Source organism: Panicum virgatum, chromosome 4N (genome assembly GCF_016808335.1).
Source record: "Panicum virgatum strain AP13 chromosome 4N, P.virgatum_v5, whole genome shotgun sequence".
NCBI classification, from domain to species: Eukaryota; Viridiplantae; Streptophyta; class Magnoliopsida; order Poales; family Poaceae; genus Panicum; species Panicum virgatum.
In genome coordinates this window covers 10,587,337-10,607,894 of record NC_053148.1, presented here as the reverse complement: position 1 = coordinate 10,607,894, position 20,558 = coordinate 10,587,337, and the positions used below count along the sequence as shown (strand labels likewise).

The 20,558-nt window shown below is 45.9% G+C and overlaps 1 long non-coding RNA gene across 2 annotated transcripts; it reads right to left on the bottom strand.

Moving 5' to 3' along the window:
• Nucleotides 1-1,567: 1,567 nt before the first annotated feature.
• LOC120671161 lies at nt 1,568-19,890 on the bottom strand. 2 transcript variants are annotated; one of them, XR_005673521.1, is made up of 5 exons: nt 19,198-19,875; nt 18,487-19,100; nt 3,160-3,218; nt 2,021-2,702; nt 1,568-1,920 (listed from the first exon to the last, which is right to left on the bottom strand). It is a non-coding gene; the product is annotated as an uncharacterized LOC120671161 (long non-coding RNA). The 2 variants fall into 2 exon arrangements; XR_005673520.1 differs by having other exon boundaries at nt 1,568-2,702; nt 19,198-19,890.
• Nucleotides 19,891-20,558: the final 668 nt, after the last annotated feature.

The following is a 20,558-nucleotide window of genomic DNA, read 5'->3' as shown; positions in this document are numbered from 1 at the left end:
CATCCCAAGCAAGCGAGCACAGCGAGTGAGGTTTTTTTGGGTGTAGATACCAGGGTTCGAACCCTGGCTGGTGGGCACAACCAACGACAGCCACACCACTGAGCTATCGCTCAGTTTGCGAACCAGCCCAATTCCATAGGCTTTGGCAAAATCACAATCTAGAAAGAGATGTACAACTGATTGCATCTGTTGTGTACCGTAGGAAACACAATTATAGGAAGGCATTTCCATTTTTTCTTTACACAAGTTTCTTTATTTAGTCTATCTCTCATGGGAAGCCAGAAGACTTTTTGTTTAAGTTGACATGAGGACTTCTAGATCCATTTAAAAGGAGGGAGAGCATCTGTGCTGTGGACGCCTTCTTTAGCAAGAAGTATCAGCGCCGGAAGAAGGCTGCGCCAGCGCAAAGTGGCTAAGGTTTATCACTAGAAATTAGGGGCTTTTGTTACTGCTTTGTTATTAGTTGAGGAGAAATAGGAGTCTGTTTAGAGGCTGGGTTGTTCAGGCGCATAAAAGGAGCTCGACTCCTCTATTTTAGATAAGCAGAGATAAACCAAGACTCAGAGCATCCTAGGGAGGGCGAGTGGGAGTCTATCCCTGCCATTTGACATTCATCATTAGTCAATAAATAAACAAGCTCCAACAATCTGAATGTCACTCTGGATGTTGGTGAATAGGGATGCAGTCTTACCAAATATCATGCCAGAAGAGTACAGTAGAGTTACCTGAGCCAAGCCTTTCAAAATGTTCATTAACTTAAGAATATCTCTCAAGTAGACGTTGCCTTTTTTTCTGATGATTAGGGAGTTTGTTACCTGCATAGTAATTTTAATTTTTATCATACCCAGTTTAACCTAAGGGAGATCAGCCCTATTGAAGAACTTGTGCAAACTTTTGAGCAGTTCGGCTTCATATTTAGTAGTTAAATTCAGAACACCCCAAACCTCCTTTTTTTTTAATTGCAAACCATTGGACAAGCTGACAAACAGCTTTTGGTGGCTTTCGGTTGTTAATGCCAGAGCCCCTCCATATGCCATACTTCCAGTACTTATCTTTTTGTTTTATCACTGTGGCATGCATCTTGAAAGTGCAGAGGAATAAAATTGTCGAAGAGGTAAGCAGGGAAGTTAACAGAGTGATCTTTCCTGCTTGTGTTAGGTACATTGCAATTCGCTGCCTCAAAACACCTCTATTCTAATTGCCAAGATGACACGAGTCAACTAGTGACGTGATCATCCTAGAAACAATTAGGAAACCTTGATACAAAGTAGAAGCAACGCGGAAAGCACGACAAAGAAAAAATTGCACTGAAAGAGAAGCTAAACTAACTCTAAAGCTCCTTAACTAAGCATGTCTGAATTGACTAATATTAGCAAGAATAAGAGCTAATTAAAACTAACTAACTAAGCATGCAATTCCATAAAGATTAACAAAGCTCAAAATGAAGCGGAAGCAAAGCTTAACTAAAGGACCGATTAAGAGTACTAGAACGTACCGCGCGCTTTGCGCGCCCCATCGTGTAACAATAGAAATGATTTGCATTTTAACAAAGATCAACAGCCAATGCTAGATCAATAGAATAGTTAAGCAGCACAAGCAGTTAGATCAGAATAATTATGCCTTTCACAATACAGAAACCACAAGAACAATGGAGCAGTATCATGCTGGCAGAATGATCCCAAACTACAATCCTCTTTTTATGACTAAGCATCCTACTTTGCTTGAACTGTAAAGGGAACAACCACATGCGCTATTTGGTACAGTAATGAGGGCACCTAAACAATTTGGCATTCGGACTGATTTTGACAATAAACCATCAAGCACTATATTTCTTGCGAGGAAAAGAGCTTGTGCCAGGCGAACCTCTTCCTTTAAGTACTCTTCTGTGCATTGGTTCATTGGTTGTATAGGAGCCACCAGCTACAACCATTGGGAAAAAATATGGGAAACATTTATAAAGAAGTATTTGCTAGGGTGATGCTTCTGATGGGGAATGGATATGAGAAGACACTGTCATTACCTAGTTTTAATACTTTCATTTGTCCATCGCTTAGTTTAGGAGCTTAAGCTATCACCAAGTACATATTTCAATATACTTGTCTTTAGAAAACAATCTTCAGGTAGTGTATAATCTTCAGATAAAATATATCCAATACAATGTCTAATAGAGTAAACACTTTCTAGCAAACCTTTATTTAAAAAGAAATAAATTCTAGCTAGGAAGCTCAATAAACTAAAAGTTTCAACTGATATACACATGAAACTTGTGTCTGCCTTAATTTTTTTCTCCTCTCTTAATAGGATTTGCTTGCAATTTGCATAACCGAACTTGAGCACTACCATAAAATCTTGTATGGAGCTAACTTAAATACATTATGCAGCAAGCCAGCAGTTTAAGCACCATAATAATGTGTCGCCTGTTTTGAAACTTCATAACCAAAAACCTGAAGAACTGTTCAGTGTGAATGTACTCAAAACAGGACACTAACATCCTATATTGCACTCCTATCAAGTTTAGTCAGATTGCTCATTAACTAACTTAATTAGAGTGGAGATGTTTGTTGCCTGTCTCTATGATGTCCTGTGACATAGTGCAACACCATGAGCAGCCTTAAGAGATGATAAGGTGCATTCAAGAGGAGAACCAAGAAGATTAACAGAATGACCTGGATGATTGCTATGGAACTGTCTCCTTCCCCAACCTGCAAAATCATAACAATATGGGACTCTAGTCTCTGAGAACAGCTGCTACCTAACATTTCCTCCTAAATATAACACATGTCCTCCATGATATCTTTTCTTTACATCACTCTCTCAAAAAGTACAATTCGATTGATGCAGAGCTCGCATCCTGAAACCCCCCAAAAATGCCATGAAACTCAAGTTTTCAATTGTTCTTACACGGCAATATATTGCATTCCTCTTATGCCTTTGTGCACATCATGTTTCATAGGTATGTAAATAAAAGTGTAACAGTAAGCACGAGAAACCTCTTATGCGACATATTCATGTGTAGAGATCATTGCTTAAGTCAAGCAGGACAATAAAATCAGAGAAGGATGCTGGACAAAGATAGCTGAGAATAGGAGCTCGTGACACAAAAATTGCATATAAGTCAAAATAAATTCAGAACTACAAATAACCAATCGGAAGACTTACCAATGTGCCTCTTTTGGAGTGGCACCGTATAAACAAATTGCAATGCAAGAAACCAGGTCCTATTGAGGGACCGAAGTCGGCGACCAGAGGGGGGGTGAATGGGAGCCGATCAAAATTTCTTCGAAATTCGAACCGTCGGCCTATTTCCCAAAAATCACCCAAGCCCTCAAGTGTTCTGACCAGAGTTTGGAATAGCTATGGAAAAGCTAAACCAATCACAAAAAGGCCTCGAACGAGCGAGCAAAACCACGAAACAGATCGGAAGCGAAACAGGAAAACTGTAGAAATGATCTGCCTGGACCGGTCTGACCGGTGCGCTAGACCGGTCTGACCGGTCGAGTCTGTTCAAAAACTAACAGACCAGACTGACCGGTCTTGCCTACCGGTCTGACCGGTGTCACCCAGAAAACCCCCGAAAACTTGGATTCAAACGATGAATCTCAACCAAACGACCACGAAAATCGATGAAACTTGGAGGAAGGCTTCGTTTCTACCCCAAGAACGTATCCCCAAGAGATCTCGTCCTAAAGATCAAAAAATCCCAAGAATTCGAGGGGAGATCAAGAAGAATTGGGGTTTTCTCAAAAACTCAAGAAATCCAATTCAAAAGAGCTCGTGATTCTAGACGGTTTGGGACAGGATCAGAAGCACGAGAATCACAACAAAGAGCTCGTAGAATCCTAGCAATCATGTGCACCAAAAACGAAATCGAAATTCATCACACAAGGGCATAAAAACTAGGGGATTGGATTGATTCAAAAGCCCAAAGGGCACAAGGAGGATGGGGCCTCCTTTCCCAATCAAATCCAATACAAAGTCTCACAAATCCATAATCAAAACGTACTCTAAAGAGAGGAACGGGGGGAGAGGAACACAGGGGCGGCGACCTGGAGGAATAGACAATTCACGGACAAGTTCTAAAAGCCGCAATTAAACTAACACAAGTGAATGGGTATTTATACCCACGGGACCGGTCAGACCGGTACGCTGGACCGGTCAGACCGGTTGGTTAGACCGGTGCCAGGAACCGGTCAGACTGGTTGGCCTGCAGCACCCCCTGTACACGATCTCATCCGACGGCCGAGGTTCTTTCTTCGGAACGAAGTCTTCTCCACGATGCCGCCGTCTTAATGAAGATCCAGTCCAGCGGTTTTGGAGGGTCCGCGAAACCCGGGTAGGTGGCCGGTTTTGAGAAAACCGCCAAAACCTCACGCGCGGGAAGATTCCCGCCTCCACGCCGTGGCCCTAGACGCCGCCCGACGCCCATCACCTCCTCGCCCGCAGCGAGGCCCTAGACGCCGTCGACGCCCATCGCCTCCGTCAGTCCCGAGACCGACGCCCGTGCCTCCACGACTTGACGTCTTCAACCGCCGTCCGCCTCCTTGGTTTTGTGGCGCAAACCAAGAAACCCGCCTTCCGTCGCCGCTTGCGCACTCGATCCAGGAGTGGACGCCACAGCTGCCGCCCGGTCCGAGCTCCGATCCCGGCTGCCCTTCACCGCCGTCCACCGCACGGTCCATCGGCCACAGCACCTCCACGGCAGCTCCCCGTCGACACTCAATGCCCGTGTACCTGCAATCCAAAGACCAAGTGCACGATCACACCGCACGGTTGACAATTCACTCATCATAAGCAGGATAGAGTACTCAACATTCCTCAATCTCCCCCTTGATGAGTGCATTGTCAACACACCCCAAACGAACCAAGAAAAGTGAAACCAGAAAAGAACAAAGAAGCACAAGCAAGTGACAAAAGGCTCAGAAAGGCAGGAACAGTCACTCACTCAAACAAAATTGATCCACTAAGACAAGGGCAAAGGCTCGACGCAATTGATCAAAAGCCAAAACATGACTCCTCAGAGACAGAGGTAACGCTCGACGCAGTCATGCAAGAAGCAGAGGGAAAACGAGGAAAACCAGGAGCCAAGAACAAAGCAGAAACTTTCCGAGCAAAGCTTTTCCCTCTCACAAGTGCAACTCTCCCAAAATGATGCACTCTCAAAGCCCTGTGCACAACAAATATTTCAAAAATCAAACAAGTCCCCCCTTGTTCGATCACTTCTCTCAAAATTCTCCCCCTTGTTGGCACATGCACACATCAAGCCTAAAAAGACCTAATGCTCCCCCTGAAACTGAAACTCCTCCTGAACAGATGCTATGCAATGAATGCAATGCAGGAGGTGTAAATGAAAGCATTCAGGGATACAAGGATATGAACAACATCTAGTCACAAGCACGTGTGCATCCGTAAACAAGACCTGCATCTAGCTCAACAGAGTATATCAAATCAGTCTAGAGCTAGGCAAGTTCAGTTTTAGGAGAAATAAAAGCATCACTCATGATCTAGCACTAACAAGTAGGGAATGGAAAGCAGTGCTAATCAAACTCATACAGGTGAGCAAAACCAGCCAAAACAAGTTGCCAACATTTATTTTTCAATCAAATTTATATCAAGCAATTCTTAATGCCAGGGGTTGAAAGCTTGTCATGCTTTACTTAGCAACAAGGTCAAGCCTATACCAAAAGATAATCAGAAGCTTAAAGCACTCATTTCAGTCATGCACAGCCTTGCCCGGGTTCTCACAAGTGCAAAGTGAGCCGTCCCGAAAGCTCGATCAGTGCGAAAAGCAATCCCACCTGGATCTTTTCAATCAATTTCAAGAACAGTTCAAGCAAATTTATCAGATTTAAATCATTTCAAGTATGAATTGCTGAACGAAAAGCCACACTAGCATGAATAAGATAGCAAAGCATATAAACACGCCCTAACATGCTAGTAGCCAAAACAGGGTGATCATGTTTTCAGATTTTCAAATCAAAATAGCTTAACTCAGATGATGTCATATACACAATGGAGCAAGCTATACATGATCAAGTTTATCAACTCACACTAGTAGGCACTAGAAGATCATAGCAATGTATACAAGAATGCTAGTGCAAGTGAGACAATGCAAAATGCAAACATGTACAATGCATATTGTAGCGAAAATGGCCTCTCATGCCATATTTCAATATAATGTTTTGGTGATTGATGACACACAAACACTTGGACTAATGTGATTGTTAAGATGACTATTCTCAGGCTTTTAGGTTCAAGTGATGACAAAGAGAAGAGAGGCGTAGCAAGGCCCGAAGGGCCGCCCCTACGGGGGTTCCGCGGGTTAGGGTTTTACACCGGATGAACCGACGCTACGAAAGTTATATACGTCGGTGCATTGACAGATGAAGACCGAGGAAAATACCTACACCGGTTGAACCGACGATGCATCGGTCAATTGTATCGGTTCAGTTGTCTAGAGAGGTGGTTTTTGGAGGAACGTGAAGAAGTTACACTCACCGGTTAAACCGACACTAATATTACATACACCGGTTGATTACATCGGTTAAACCAGCGATACACCGGTTGATTGCTAACGGCTAGTTTTTCAAATAGCAGTTTACATACACCGGTTGAACCGATGAAGGCTTTTGGGGTACGTCGGATTAACCGGCGTTACGCAGTTTTCTGGCAGCTTTTCTCTAACGGCTATATTTGCTTATGCTGCCTATATATACCCCCAAGGCCGGGTCATTTGATAGTGCTGGAGTTGCTGGACATCCCGCACACACCCAAGAACATCTCCAACCACCATAGAGCTTCATTGTACATCATATAGGCTTAAGCACACTTGTGAGAGTGCTTAGTGCTTGTAATAGGGATTAGTTCTTGCGAGAGCTCCCTTGAGGAAAGTCTTGCTGTGGCAAGCAACTTGTGATCCGTCGTGTGACCCTCCGTCTTGGTGTGGAGTGGCAACGACACTTTGTGCGGGGGAAGAGGAGGCCCCCTCCTTGGTGGAGAAGCTCCGTAGTGGATTACGGCCGGGTGACCGAGAGAGACGGTGGTGGTGCACGAGACTCGGTGTCTTAGGGGCACTTGCCTTTGCTTGCCGGCATCGCCTTGGTGGCGTAGTGCAAGACGGTGATCGGAAGAGCCTCGGTGTCCCGTGGACGTAGGCGTTTGTGCCGAACCATGTTACATGACCGTGTCTACTCGGGAGTTTGCATCTCTCTTGCACTTACCTCTTTACTTACCGCATTATGTTTCCGCATGTATTCTATCTTGCGTACCTTTACTTTCCTAGTTAGTTTGATTAGGATTGGCTAGGTTGCAAGTCTTTTAGGGGTAAGTAGAGAGTAGCATAGATAAACCTTAGTCATAACTAGCATGTATAGGACGTGTTAGGTTTATCTTATGCAAGTAGTTTGAGCCCTAGGTTAAAAAGCGATTAGCGACCCTATTCACCCCCTCCCCCTCAAGGGTCGGACACCCCGGTGATCCTTACAATTGGTATCAGAGCTTGGGCTCACACCTCTTACGAGGATTAGCCAATTTTATTGGTAAATTTGTGAGAAAGCTCGTAGGAGACCCGTCGACTTAACCGTCGAGTGAGTATAATGTCCGGGGAAGGGATGAGTACCGATAGGGCTCCATTTTTTGATGGCACGAGTTTTCCACATTGGAAAGTGCTTATGCAAGCACATCTTCAAGCCCGGGGGCTTGATGTTTGGCGTGTCACCGAAGAGGGCAAGAAAAATGAGAATAAGGTCGAGAGACAATATGATGCCATTGCTAAATCAATTCTATTGTCCTCGTTATGTGATAGTGTGTTTAATCATGTTTTTGCTAATGAAAACACTCATAAGCTATGGAAGCAAATTGTCGAGAATCATGAGGGCACAAAGGATGTTGCCAATCAAAAATATCATATTCTCGGCGATGAGCTCAGTAGCTTTAAGCAACTTCCCAATGAAAATGCTCATGACATGTACTCACGATTAAACACTCTTGTCAATGAAATTAATGCCTTGGGTCTCAATCAAGTCAAAGATGAGGACATTAATCGCAAGATTCTCCGAAGCCTTCGCAAGCCCGACTACGACATCATCAATACACTCTTGCAAAAGGAAGACTTGGTCAAACTTACACCCAACCAAGTAATCAATCAAATCATTGCCCATGAATATAGTATGGGGATGACAACGAAGAAAGAGCAAGAGTTCACCTCTTCTTCAAGCAAAAAGAGTCTCACCGCCAAGCATTCATGCAAAAATCAACCAAGGCGGCAAGACTCATCAAGCTCAAGTGAAGAAGAAGAAGAGGATGAGGAAGGTAGTGATAATGAATCAAGTTCAAGTGATGAAGAATATCCAAGGGCCGTGCTATACCATCACCGCAAGATTGCCGAGCATGTACATGAGCTCTATGAGCTTGGGTACAAAACACTCATTAAAGGGAGTGCGGTTGGGATGGAGAAGATGGCGAAGAAAAAGAACAAGTCAAGAGCCCAAGCTCTCTCCGCCATCCACAAGCCCAAGAAAAGTGGTGAAAGCTCAAGTCACAAGAAAAATTCCAAGAGCTCTACCACCCATCGCCCTTGGAGATTATCACCACCACCCATGTGTCTTATGGCACTAGGTAATAACGATGTAAGTGATGACTCCTCCTCCAATGATGAATCCGATGTTGAAACCAATGAAATTTGTGAGATGGTGACACTTCTCCATAATCAACAAGAATATCTCACTAAACAAAATGAAGAAATCAAAAGTCTCAAGGCTAAAGAAAAACTTCATGCTTCATTTGTCTCAAGATATGAGAACTTGCTAAACAAATTCAATTTGTTAGACAATGAGCATAAAGAACTTAAAATGAAATATGAGAGTCTTGAATCTAAAAATGAATCATCATCGGATAAATCATTTCCTTGCAATATTCCTTGTGCTATCTCTATTGACAAGGTAGATGCGTCTACCTCTTGTGATCTAACCCCTTGCAATGAGAATGTGATTGTAGAAACATGTGATGATCTCATTGCTAAGGAAAATGATGAGCTTAAACAAGAGGTAGAAAGGCTAATGGCAGACTTGAGGCGGCTCAAAGGAAAGTACACTCAAGAGCAAGTCCAACCTTCTCAAGATAATACCTCCGCGGGCATGAAGAAGCTTGAGAAGGGAGAAACCGTGACTTGCTTCAAATGTCACAAAGAAGGCCACAAGTCCTACCAATGCAAGGAAAAAGAGGGCCAAGCAAAGGGCAAAGAAAACGGCAAGCCCAAGAACTTGAGCAAGAGCAAGAAGGGCCACAAGAAGGCTAAGGAGATCAAGAAAAATACATCTCCATATTTGAAGGCGTCCTACATGTACACCAAGCCCACCCACAAGAACAAGCAAAAGAGCAACCACTACATATTTGAAAAGAAGAAGAATGACAAGGTGGTGGCTCATGTCATGGGGTGGAGAACATATGGATGGAACCAACCTATTTGGGTGCCCAAGAATATTATTCATACCATGGATGGCTCTCAAAAGGTTTGGGTTCCTAAGACTTAGGCACCAAACAAGTGCATCGGGGGATTTGGATGCTTAGCTTACAAGTTAAAGTGAAGGTTCAACCCAAAACAAGCTAAGCTCACAACTTGGACATTTGTTGCCCAAGTCCCCCATAAGGTAATGGTAGTTAGTTTTCAATTCAAACATCATGTAGCTCCATTGCTTTTGCTAGGATGTTTGCTTGTTTTGCATCTCCTAGTGTTATATATGGTGGGTTGCTTGTGCCATGACTCTAACCCATGAGCAACCTACATGGTTTGATAAGTGTGTAGAAAGCTACACAAGGTTACCTTTCATGGTACATGGACTTCATGAGGTATGTATTTCATATGTGTACCTTGAACACAAGCTATAGGGTAAACTTCCCAATTGTGTCAAAATCAATGTGCATACATTTGCTTGGTGATTCAAACACTAAATGCACACATTTAGGGGGAGTTCACTTTATAGCTTGTGATTTTGAGACTAATGTGTTTGCTAGTTTATCTTTTGTAGTCTCACGTGGAGTTAACACTCTAAGAGAATGTTTTTCACGATCAATGTGAACAAACAACTCTACAAGAGTGATTAGATTTTGTGTTTTCATGCATATTGAGCCATGCTTTATTGAACTTAAAAATGCTCATATCTAAGTTCATAGGCTATGTGCTCATATATTTGCTCAACCTTGGTGTACCAAGTGCTCACCTCTTAAAGACTTTCTTTTGGTTGCAAATCACCTTCAATTGGTACATACAAGGTAAACTAAGTTGTTCCCTCGGAGGTATGCTAGGTTCTAAACTCATTCAATTGGTATATTTTCCAATTTCTTATCCTTTTTAGAGCTACCTCCGTGCATGATATGATCTAAGCTTTCTAGTTATAACATCCAGTTGTGCACTTGATTTTCACATTATCATTTTGTGCACATACTTATGGAAAGCTTAGCTCATGTCATGCTAGTTTCATAACTTTGTAATCCACCATAGTAAATTCTCAATTGATATCTTCATTGATATCAAACAATTGGATCATGAGTCATGGAACTAACTCCCTATGCTACTAATCTTCTTTTGAGCAACATTATTTTGCAAGACCTTTTTAGGTGCAAGACCATTTTAAGTGATTTGATTCCAAAGGGAGAAATACCTAAGTGAATCAAGTCATGAGGGAGAATCAAAGGGGGAATCATGGTTTTAGGGGGAGGCCAAGCCATCATTGCATGGTGGTAAGCATCCAAGCACGAGGAATTTGGAGACTTGACAAGGTTTGGATGCATGAGTAGGGATGCATCATGCAAAGTTTTTGAATTAAAGCCAAGTTGTGGATTAAAGATTAGTGACCCAAATTCCCCTCCCCTACATATAAGGTAATGAGCAAGGTAAAAGGATGATCTCAATTCATTTGATATCCTTCATGCATCATTGTAGCTCAATGCCTCTCTAGGATTGCATGATCTTATCTTTACAATTGGTATTTACAATTGGTATCTTTTATTTGGCATGCCTTTCTAGACTATCATATGGTAGGTTGTTTTAGTACTAACTTCTTATCTAGTGCAACCTACATGGGCGAAAACCGTTGCTTCTCCATGACACATATTTTCGAAAGAAAATACCAAAGTCTACAATTGGTATCAATCTTTTTTTGGTATTCATTTGGTGTCATGTTTTTCGAGTTGTAGAGTTTGATCCCCATTATGTGAATTACAAGTGCATACATTTGCTTAGTCATTCAAACACTATTGCACACATTTAGGGGGAGCTAACTCTATAGCTTGTGTTTTTGTGACTAACATGCTTTCAAAGTGATATTTGTTGTAGTCACACTTCTTTTTGTCCATATGGTAATACACTCAATCCTTCGATATCAAGATAATGCACATTGCAATTAACCTTACATTTGGTATCAATGGATCAAGAAAGATTGGACAAAGGAAAAAGACCAAGCCATAACTCCCAAAGGTTAAAGAGATAAATGATATAGGGAGGCATGGCTAGGTCAAACACTCTATCGCTAGTAAATTTCTTTTGCTACTAATGCTCTTTGTTGCTAGTGGTTATATGAAGCTTTTAGGTGTTGATAACAAAGGGGGAGAAATGTACCCTAAAAGCAAGCAAATGATGCCATTAGCAAGGGGGAGGAATGGAAAATGCAATGCAAAAGGATGCATGGTGATAGGGGGAGGTACTTAGTCAATATGGGGGAGAAGTGCAATTTGATGATCCCATGGACTAATGTACAAAAATCTTTCATTGCTCATATTGTTCAAACCACACACAAGCCTTTGTTCTACAATTTTTTCTACAATTGGTATCAAGGGCTTTTAAAATGAGCATTGAAATGTCATCCAAGCAAGCTAAGTAGTTTCTAACTTTTCAAATTGATATCAATTTCATATTCTTGTAATTCATCTTGCTTGCTTTGGTTGTGCTGTCATCAATCACCAAAAAGGGGGAGATTGTAGCGAAAATGGCCTCTCATGCCATATTTCAATATAATGTTTTGGCGATTGATGACACACAAAAACTTGGACTAATGTGATTGTTAAGATGACTATTCTCAGGCTTTTAGGTTCAAGTGATGACAAAGAGAAGAGAGGCGTAGCAAGGCCCGAAGGGCCGCCCCTACGGGGGTTCCGCGGGCTAGGGTTTTACACCGGATGAACTGACGCTACGAAAGTTATATACGTCGGTGCATTGGCAGATGAAGACCGAGGAAAATACCTACACCGGTTGAACCGACGATGCATCGGTTCACTTGTCCAGAGAGGTGGTTTTTGGAGGAACGTGAAGAAGTTACACTCACCGGTTAAACCGACACTAATATTACATACACCGGTTGATTACATCGGTTAAACCGGCGATACACCAGTTGATTGTTAACGGCTAGTTTTTCAAATAGCAGTTTACATACACCGGTTGAACCGATGATGGCTTTTGGGGTACGTCGGATTAACCGGCGTTACGCAGTTTTCTGGCAGCTTTTCTCCAACGGCTATATTTGCTTATGCTGCCTATATATACCCCCAAGGCCGGGTCATTTGATAGTGCTAGAGTTGCTGGACATCCCACACACACCCAAGAACATCTCCAACCACCATAGAGCTTCATTGTACATCATATAGGCTTAAGCACACTTGTGAGAGTGCTTAGTGCTTGTAATAGGGATTAGTTCTTGTGAGAGCTCCCTTGAGGAAAGTCTTGCTGTGGCAAGCAACTTGTGATCCATCGTGTGACCCTCCGTCTTGGTGTGGAGTGGCAACGACACTTTGTGCGGGGGAAGAGGAGGCCCCCTCCTTGGTGGAGAAGCTCCGTAGTGGATTACGGCCGGGTGACCGAGAGAGACGGTGGTGGTGCACGAGACTCGGTGTCTTAGGGGCACTTGCCTTTGCTTGCCGGCATCGCCTTGGTGGCGTAGTGCAAGACAGGTGATCGGAAGAGCCTCGGTGTCCCGTGGACGTAGGCGTTTGTGCCGAACCACGTTACATGACCGTGTCTACTCGGGAGTTTGCATCCCTCTTGCACTTACCTCTTTACTTACCGCATTACGTTTCCGCATGTACTCTATCTTGCGTACCTTTACTTTCCTAGTTAGTTTGATTAGGATTGGCTAGGTTGCAAGTCTTTTAGGGGTAAGTAGAGAGTAGCATAGATAAATCTTAGTCATAACTAGCATGTATAGGACGTGTTAGGTTTATCTTATGCAAGTAGTTTGAGCCCTAAGTTAAAAAGCGATTAGCGACCCTATTCACCCCCTCCCCCTCTAGGGTCGGACACCACGGTGATTCTTACACATATGCACAATACAACTAACCAAGCTAAAACTTAGAGAAAGACAAAGAAAAGCCAAAAGCTAAGCAACTGAAGAATTCAGCAAATACAATGGCTCAAAGACACACAGGACTAGACCAAATGGATCCAACTGAGTACCAAGGAAAAGGCAACAATCAGAAAACCACAAGTCCATCCTGAGATGAAAACGTATAAGCCGAACGCTCACATACCTCGATGAAGATCCCGCTGGACCTAGAGCATAGCAAGCTCGAGGTCACCTCCCCTGTGTCCTCAACGGGTCCACCTTCTGCTCGAACAAGTTCTTGTAGAGGTGAACGATTGAAGTGGAAGTAGTGGTAGTGGATTGTTCTCCTGAGCTGAGGTAGTCGAAGCAGAAGGGGCTGGAGCCTGCTGCCGGCGCAGTAACTCCGGATCATCATCGGCACCAGAGGTCGAGCTCCCCCTCAACAAGTGATACCTAACACAAGAGAAGCTAGGACACAAGGAAATAGCAAACACCAAAGATCCAGAGCAAGACTCAAGCAAACGGTTAGGTGTTAGTCAAGCTACATGCAAAAGTATACCAAAAGACACTCTAGAACATATCAAGACAGAAGATATTCCTGGAAAAGTCTAAAGGCACTCAATAGCAAGAACCAATGTAGCTAGACGATACGAAGGGGATACTTGAGCTAGCAACCAGAACTAAGAAGCAAAAGCTACACAAGCATAGGAAACTGGACAAAGCACACACCCTGAGCTAGCAAGAATCATGACAATATGAAAATCACAAAAACTAGCATACAGAGTGGCTAGTCCTAAATAGCACAAGCACAGACCTAGCAAGCAATACAAGTAGAGATGTAGAATCTACAACAAGTCACACGCAGAAAATGTACAAAGAACTCAAAAGACAAACTCAAATGTACATAGGATACAATAGCCACCATGGGATATCCATCAGCCTTGCAGAACCATCAAGTCTTGATAAAACCTGCATAAGACCATGATACATGGAGCACTTGTTCTCCAGGCCTCCAACCTGCATCACCATCGAAACAAAGGAGGAGCAAACGTCTCGACACTGGGGTTAGCAAAGTGAGAAGCAAACCAGTGACGAGCCATTTGCTCTACAGAAGGGTAAGCAAAGTCAGGTAAAGCGTATCCCCTGTCCCGTCTACTGCGAGGCTGACGATCACCACCGTGAGGAAAGCGTGGAGCCTCAAAACCTCCTCCAAAGCCTCGGTCCCGTGGTCCATAGCCGTACTGAAAACGACCAGGAGCACGACCGGCAAAGCAACCACCCGCTGGAGCACGGTAACCACCACCGTCTCCCTGACCTCCACCTACATGGCGCGCCCTAGCATCTCGCCTACCACCACGCCGAGAAGAACCATGCACCCGAGCAGAGTACATGTCCGCGTTCCGTCTCTCCTGCTCTTTCCTCATAGCCCGCTTCCTCCTGAAGCAAAACTCCTCCAGGTGACCTTCCCTGTCACAGAACTCGCAGTGGTACCTCACCTCACGCTTGGGAGGTGGAGGCCTAGCCTGCGGACAGGGAGAAACAGCCCTCTTCTTCTGGGCAACCTGGGCTGTGGCAGCAGGGAGCGTGTCGAGGGGGTTCCTCAGCGCATTGGGCTTTGGAACCCAAACCTGCTTCTGCGGAGGTGCTTTCGGTGGTTCTTTGAGCACACCATCCGCGGGGTCAACAAGCGAAGGCTGTGTGCTCGTGCTAGTAGTGTTTCCAGCAGCCTTGCCAAACTTACCATACAACCTGTCAAAGTCTGACTTCGTGTATGTGTAACCGACCCCAAACCCATCACCACGCTTGAACTGCTTAATCATCATGCCCAACTGCGGCTCACTGCTAGAAACCCAACTCAGAATCGCCCTAAGATAACTATTCTCATTGTCTAAGTTGGCTTTCTCTACCGCAAGGCTATCTAAATCAGTAATCAAACCAGGGCAAACAGAGCAGTCAATAGGTGGGCTAGACTCTACGACCTTAGTCTTTCCAAAAGACTTGATCAAAGCGTTCTTCTCCTCTAGCTCCAACCTAAGCGTGGGACAAAGCTTACAAGCGCCAAGCAAAGCAGGCCTAGATCTAAGCTCCTCTAGTTCACAAACAACAGTAGCAAACTTAGACTGCAAAGAAGCTAGATCAGACTTGAAGATAGGACACTCATCGCATTCAAGCACATCACTAACATTGGGAGCGTCCTTGACAAGTTCAAGCTCATGCTTGGCCTTGGCTAGCTCGTGAGACACGTCAGAAAGCGAAGTCTTAGCAGCATCTAAGTTCGCGACGTTCTCATCATGCTTGGCACGGAGAGCAACAAGATCATTCATGTGAGATATGCAGCCAGCGCAGTCATCCTCACTAGATTTCTCCCTAGCACAAGCCAGCTCAGCCCTAAGCTTTCTACGCTCTCTAGCAGCTTCCTTAAGCAGCCTCTTCTGGTTGTCGAGAGCGGCGTATAACTCCCTAACCTCTGTATCAAGCAGGTCGATCGTGGAATTTACCTCTGAATCGCTCTCGGATCCAGGAGAAGAGCCGGAGTGCGTCGGTGTAGCGGGAGAAGCTCTTGCGCCGACCGGCAGCCGAGCAAAGGCCGATGAAGCCGGTGGCTTCCTTGTCCCGCTTCTTCTTCTTCTTGTCGTCGTCGTCGGAGGTCGGTGAAGAAGAGCGGTCGGTGTCGGAGCTCTTGTCGAGGTCGCTGAGCTGCGCCAGGAAGGCATTCTCCCGCTTCTTGGCCTTGTACTGGAAGCGCTTCTTGAGCGACTCCTTATCGAAGCGTCCTCCCCGGTCACGACTGCGGTGCTTGTGGCGCCGACGCTCCTTGTTGGAGCCTCCCTCATCGCGGTCACGGTGGCGGTAGTAGTGGAAGGAGTTGTTCTGGCCACCGCTGGACTTCTTGGGGCAATCGGCGATGAATTGGTTCAGATCGCCGTAGTTGTAGCACCCGGGGTTCTTCTTCCTCTGCCTGTTGTGGTAGACGCGCTGGAACTTGCTGATCAGGAGGCACAAGTCGTCATCGCCCAGCATCTCCAGCTGCTCATCTGAAACAGAAGGCAAAGAGGCAAGAGAAAAACCAAGAGCAGAGTTAGCGTTAGAGCCCGATCCACCACCTGGGCCAGTCACAAGAGTGACGCTCTTGGAAGAAGGGGCACCATTGAGCTTGGCTCGTGTCTGGTTATCCATCTCCGTGGCCTTGAGCTTGCTGAAAAGCTCGTTCACCATCAGAGTCTCATAGCCAGCAGACTCAATGATGGTGTTCACCTTGAGATCCCACACAGAGCGATCAAGTGCGTAAAGCAACTTAAGGGCCTTCTCGTGCTCTGTGTACTCAAGGGCACTAGCACATCTGTTCGCATTGACTTTGTTCACAATCGACTGAAAACGACTGAACATCAAGTCAATGCTCTCACCCGGCTCATGTGTGAAGTTCTCGTACTCACGCCGGTGAGTCTCGAACAGTCTGGCTTTCACCTGAGTGTACCCTCGTGGTAGTTCTCAAGGCACGTCCAAATTTTGTGGGATTCCTGAAAACCCTGGACGCGTGAGAACTCCGCACGAGAAACGCCAGCGAACAAGGCATTGACGGCCTTGGCGTTAGCCTCGTGCTGGGTCACCTGAAGAGGCGTGGTCCGAACAGCCAGCACTTCGTAAAGCTAGTTCGTGGTAATTTCCCAGACCTCGGCTCCCATGCTCTGCAAGAAGACTCTCATGCGAACCTTCCAGTAGGCATAGTCCTCGCCGGAAAACACCGGGATCTTACCAAGACTCGCCATGGTCGCCAAGTGGTTTTCGAACCGGTTAAGGTATAGAAAACCTCAACCAAGCTCTGATACCAATTGAGGGACCGAAGCCGGCGACCAGAGGGGGGGTGAATGGGAGCCGATCAAAATTTCTTCGAAATTCGAACCGTCGGCCTATATCCCAAAAATCACCCAAGCCCTCAAGCGTTCTGACCAGAGTTTGGAATAGCTATGGAAAAGATAAACCAATCACAAAAAGGCCTCGAACGAGCGAGCAAAACCACGAAGCAGATCGGAAGCGAAACGGGAAAACTGCAGAAATGATCTGCCTGGACCGGTCTGACCGGTGCGCTGGACATGATTCCAGAGGGTTTGGGACAGGATCAGAAGCACGAGAATCACAACAAAGAGCTCGTAGAATCCTAGCAATCATGTGCACCAAAAACGAAATCGAAATCCATCACACAAGGGCACAAAAACTAGGGGATTGGATTGATTCAAAAGCCCAGAGGGCACAAGGAGGATGGGGCCTCCTTTCCCAATCAAATCGAATACAAAGTCTCACAAATCCATAATCAAAACCTACTCTAAAGAGAGGAACGGGGGGAGAGGAACACAGGGGCGGCGGCCTAGAGGAATAGACAATTCACGGACAAGTTCTAAAAGCCGCAATTAACCTAACACAAGTGAAGGGGTATTTATACCCGCGGGACCGGTAAGACCGGTACGCTGGACCGATCATACTGGTTGGTTAGACCGGTTAGACCGGTGCCAGGAACCGGTCAGACCGGTTGGCCTGCAGCACCCCCTGTACACGATATCATCCGACGGCCGAGGTTCTTTCTTCGGAACGAAGTCTTCTCCATGATGCCGCCGTCTTGATGAAGATCCAGTCCGCAGTTTTGGAGGGTCCGTGAAACCCGGGTAGGTGGCCGGTTTTGAGAAAACCGCCAAAACCTCACGCGCGGGAAGATTCCCGCCTCCACGCCGTGACCCTAGATGCCGTTCCCGCCTCGGCCTTCTGACGGCCCTAGATGCCGCCCGACGCCCGTCACCTCCTCGCCCGCAGCGAGGCCCTAGACGCCGTCGACGCCCATCGCCTCCGTCAGTCCCGAGACCGACGCCCGTGCCTCCACGACTTGGAGTCTTCAACCGCCGTCCGCCTCCTTGGTTTTGTGGCGCAAACCAAGAAACCCGCCTTCTGTCGCCGCTTGCGCCCTCGATCCAGGAGTGGACGCTACAGCTGCCGCCCGGTCCGAGCTCCGGTCCCGGCTGCCCTTCACCACCGTCCACCGCACGGTCCATCGGCCACAGCACCTCCACGGCAGCTCCCCGTCGACACTCGACGCCCGTGTACCTGCAATCCAAAGACCAAGCGCACGATCACACCGCACGGTTGACAATTCACTCATCACAAGCAGGATAGAGTACTCAACATTCCTCACCTATAGAGTTCCTCAAATAATAGAGTTATGTAAACCTGAGCAAGGATAATTAGGGAAGGAAAAACATTACTGCCACATAGATATACACAAATGGAAATGTCTGCATAAGTAGCTATATTGGTATGGCAGTGCTAATACTAATTAGACAGAATTACCGAGTGTCAGCCTGATAAAAAATAGCTGGACATGAAACTGGCCTTGCAGATATAAGGAAAGTAGGGATTTTTAGCAACCACTTTACCTTGGCGCACACTGAGGCATTTTCATAGCTGCTAGCAGCCAACATGACTAACTGCAGTTGAGCACGTGAACATTATAACCTGCAGTGATGGAAGTCGGTGATAAAGGTCTAAAATTACAGTAGCTATATGGTACAATAATGAAATATAATTCTATTGATGGAAATAAGAAGCACATGTCACACTGCTGAATGTATCAAAGTAAACTTAGGTTATCTTGCATCTAGAAACTTGATTGCAAGCTTAGTTCAAGCAGGAAGGCTGCATTTGCCACAGCCAGAAAGATAAGGAAGCACCTGAGCTATGGAAGTGTGGATCACTGAATCGTTGCTTACTTGCTTCTCTTTCCTCTGCACTGAAAAAGAAAATAAAAACCTGCACAAACACGAATATGAAAAAAAAAATTAGCAACCCGAATCCAAGAGCAAAGGGATTGGTATGACCAAGAACATAGCAAAGGGATTAGTCTCACCAGTATTCCGAGGACCGTGATGGCTTCCTCGATCTACGCCCTCTAATGGAAGCGGGCTGAGCAGCAAGACCAGCTTCTCAGATGCCTGTACCAGTGTCTAAATGACCAAGCAGCATAGTGACATACCGGCAACAGTGGATAGTGAAAGCCTGGGCGAGGAAGCGGCAGCGGACGGCAGAGCAGTAGAGGAAGTGCAGCAAGCAGAGTGGCAGATCATCCCGACGAAGAGGGCAACCGTGGTGGCTGTCTCCAACAAGCATGGAGAAGCCTCCCAGAGAGCGACGGCGTTAGCGATGTCTGAGCCTCCGTCTGGCCAAGGCCATGGCTCCGATCTGTTAGCCAGCAGGTGACAAACATAGGACCAATCAGGAGGAGATGACACAGGACTCTTCAATCCATCGGGGGCGCTCTCATCTTTGGCAGCTTCGAGGGAGGCACGGACAAGGAGGACGGCGATTGGACGGGCGCTTACTCCTCCGCGCACCATGGCCGCCGCGTTGGCCTGCAAGGTCCGTCCAATCTGCGTGCCGCTAGATCTTACACGGCTGAGGAGATGCTCCCCCGTGCTACCGAGACCACATGACTTGCATTGCTCGAGCGGCCGCAGAGCTCGTCCCGATGTCCAGGCGGCGAGCCGGCAGGCATGTGTTAGCAGCGGAGAGGTAGTGGACAAGAAGATTGGGGAACAACCAGAAGAATTAGGGCAGGAAGGACGGAGGTCAGATTAGCGAGATAAAGTTTGTTACAAGCTTGTTCATAAGTTTTTCTTTCTCCCCACGCTTACATTTTATAGCAAAGTACTTACGCACGCACTACTGCCGCTCCGGACCGCTAAACCTAGTATTCTCCTTCCTGGGCCGAGTGGAACAATGAGGCCTATTAGCCGTAGGCACGACTTGATCAACCGAGCTAACACCCCCTCCCTCTTGAGCTGCTGGTTGTCCCCAAACAGCGACATAAGAAAATTGCTGCTGCAAAGTTATAGCATCTTCCCAAGTAGCAAGAGATGCAGGACATGAGACCACTTGATGAGCAGTTGAACCACGGGACGAACACCATGCATGACAGAACGGCGTTGCAGAATGGCTTCAGGAACACTCCAGTGGAAGAGATGGTCAGGAAGTTCGGACGTCACCTGATGAGGATCACCAACCAGTTTCTTCAGTTGCGAAACGTGAAAGACCGGATGAACCGAAGATGATGAAGGAAGCTAGAATTTGTAGGCCACTGAACCAACCCTGGCTAGCACCCGATAGGGACCAAAAAACTTGAATGCCAACTTCTGATTAGCACGCGCAGCTAATGAGGACTGCACATAAGGTTGAACTTTTAGAAAAAACCCAATCACCAACTTGAAAAAC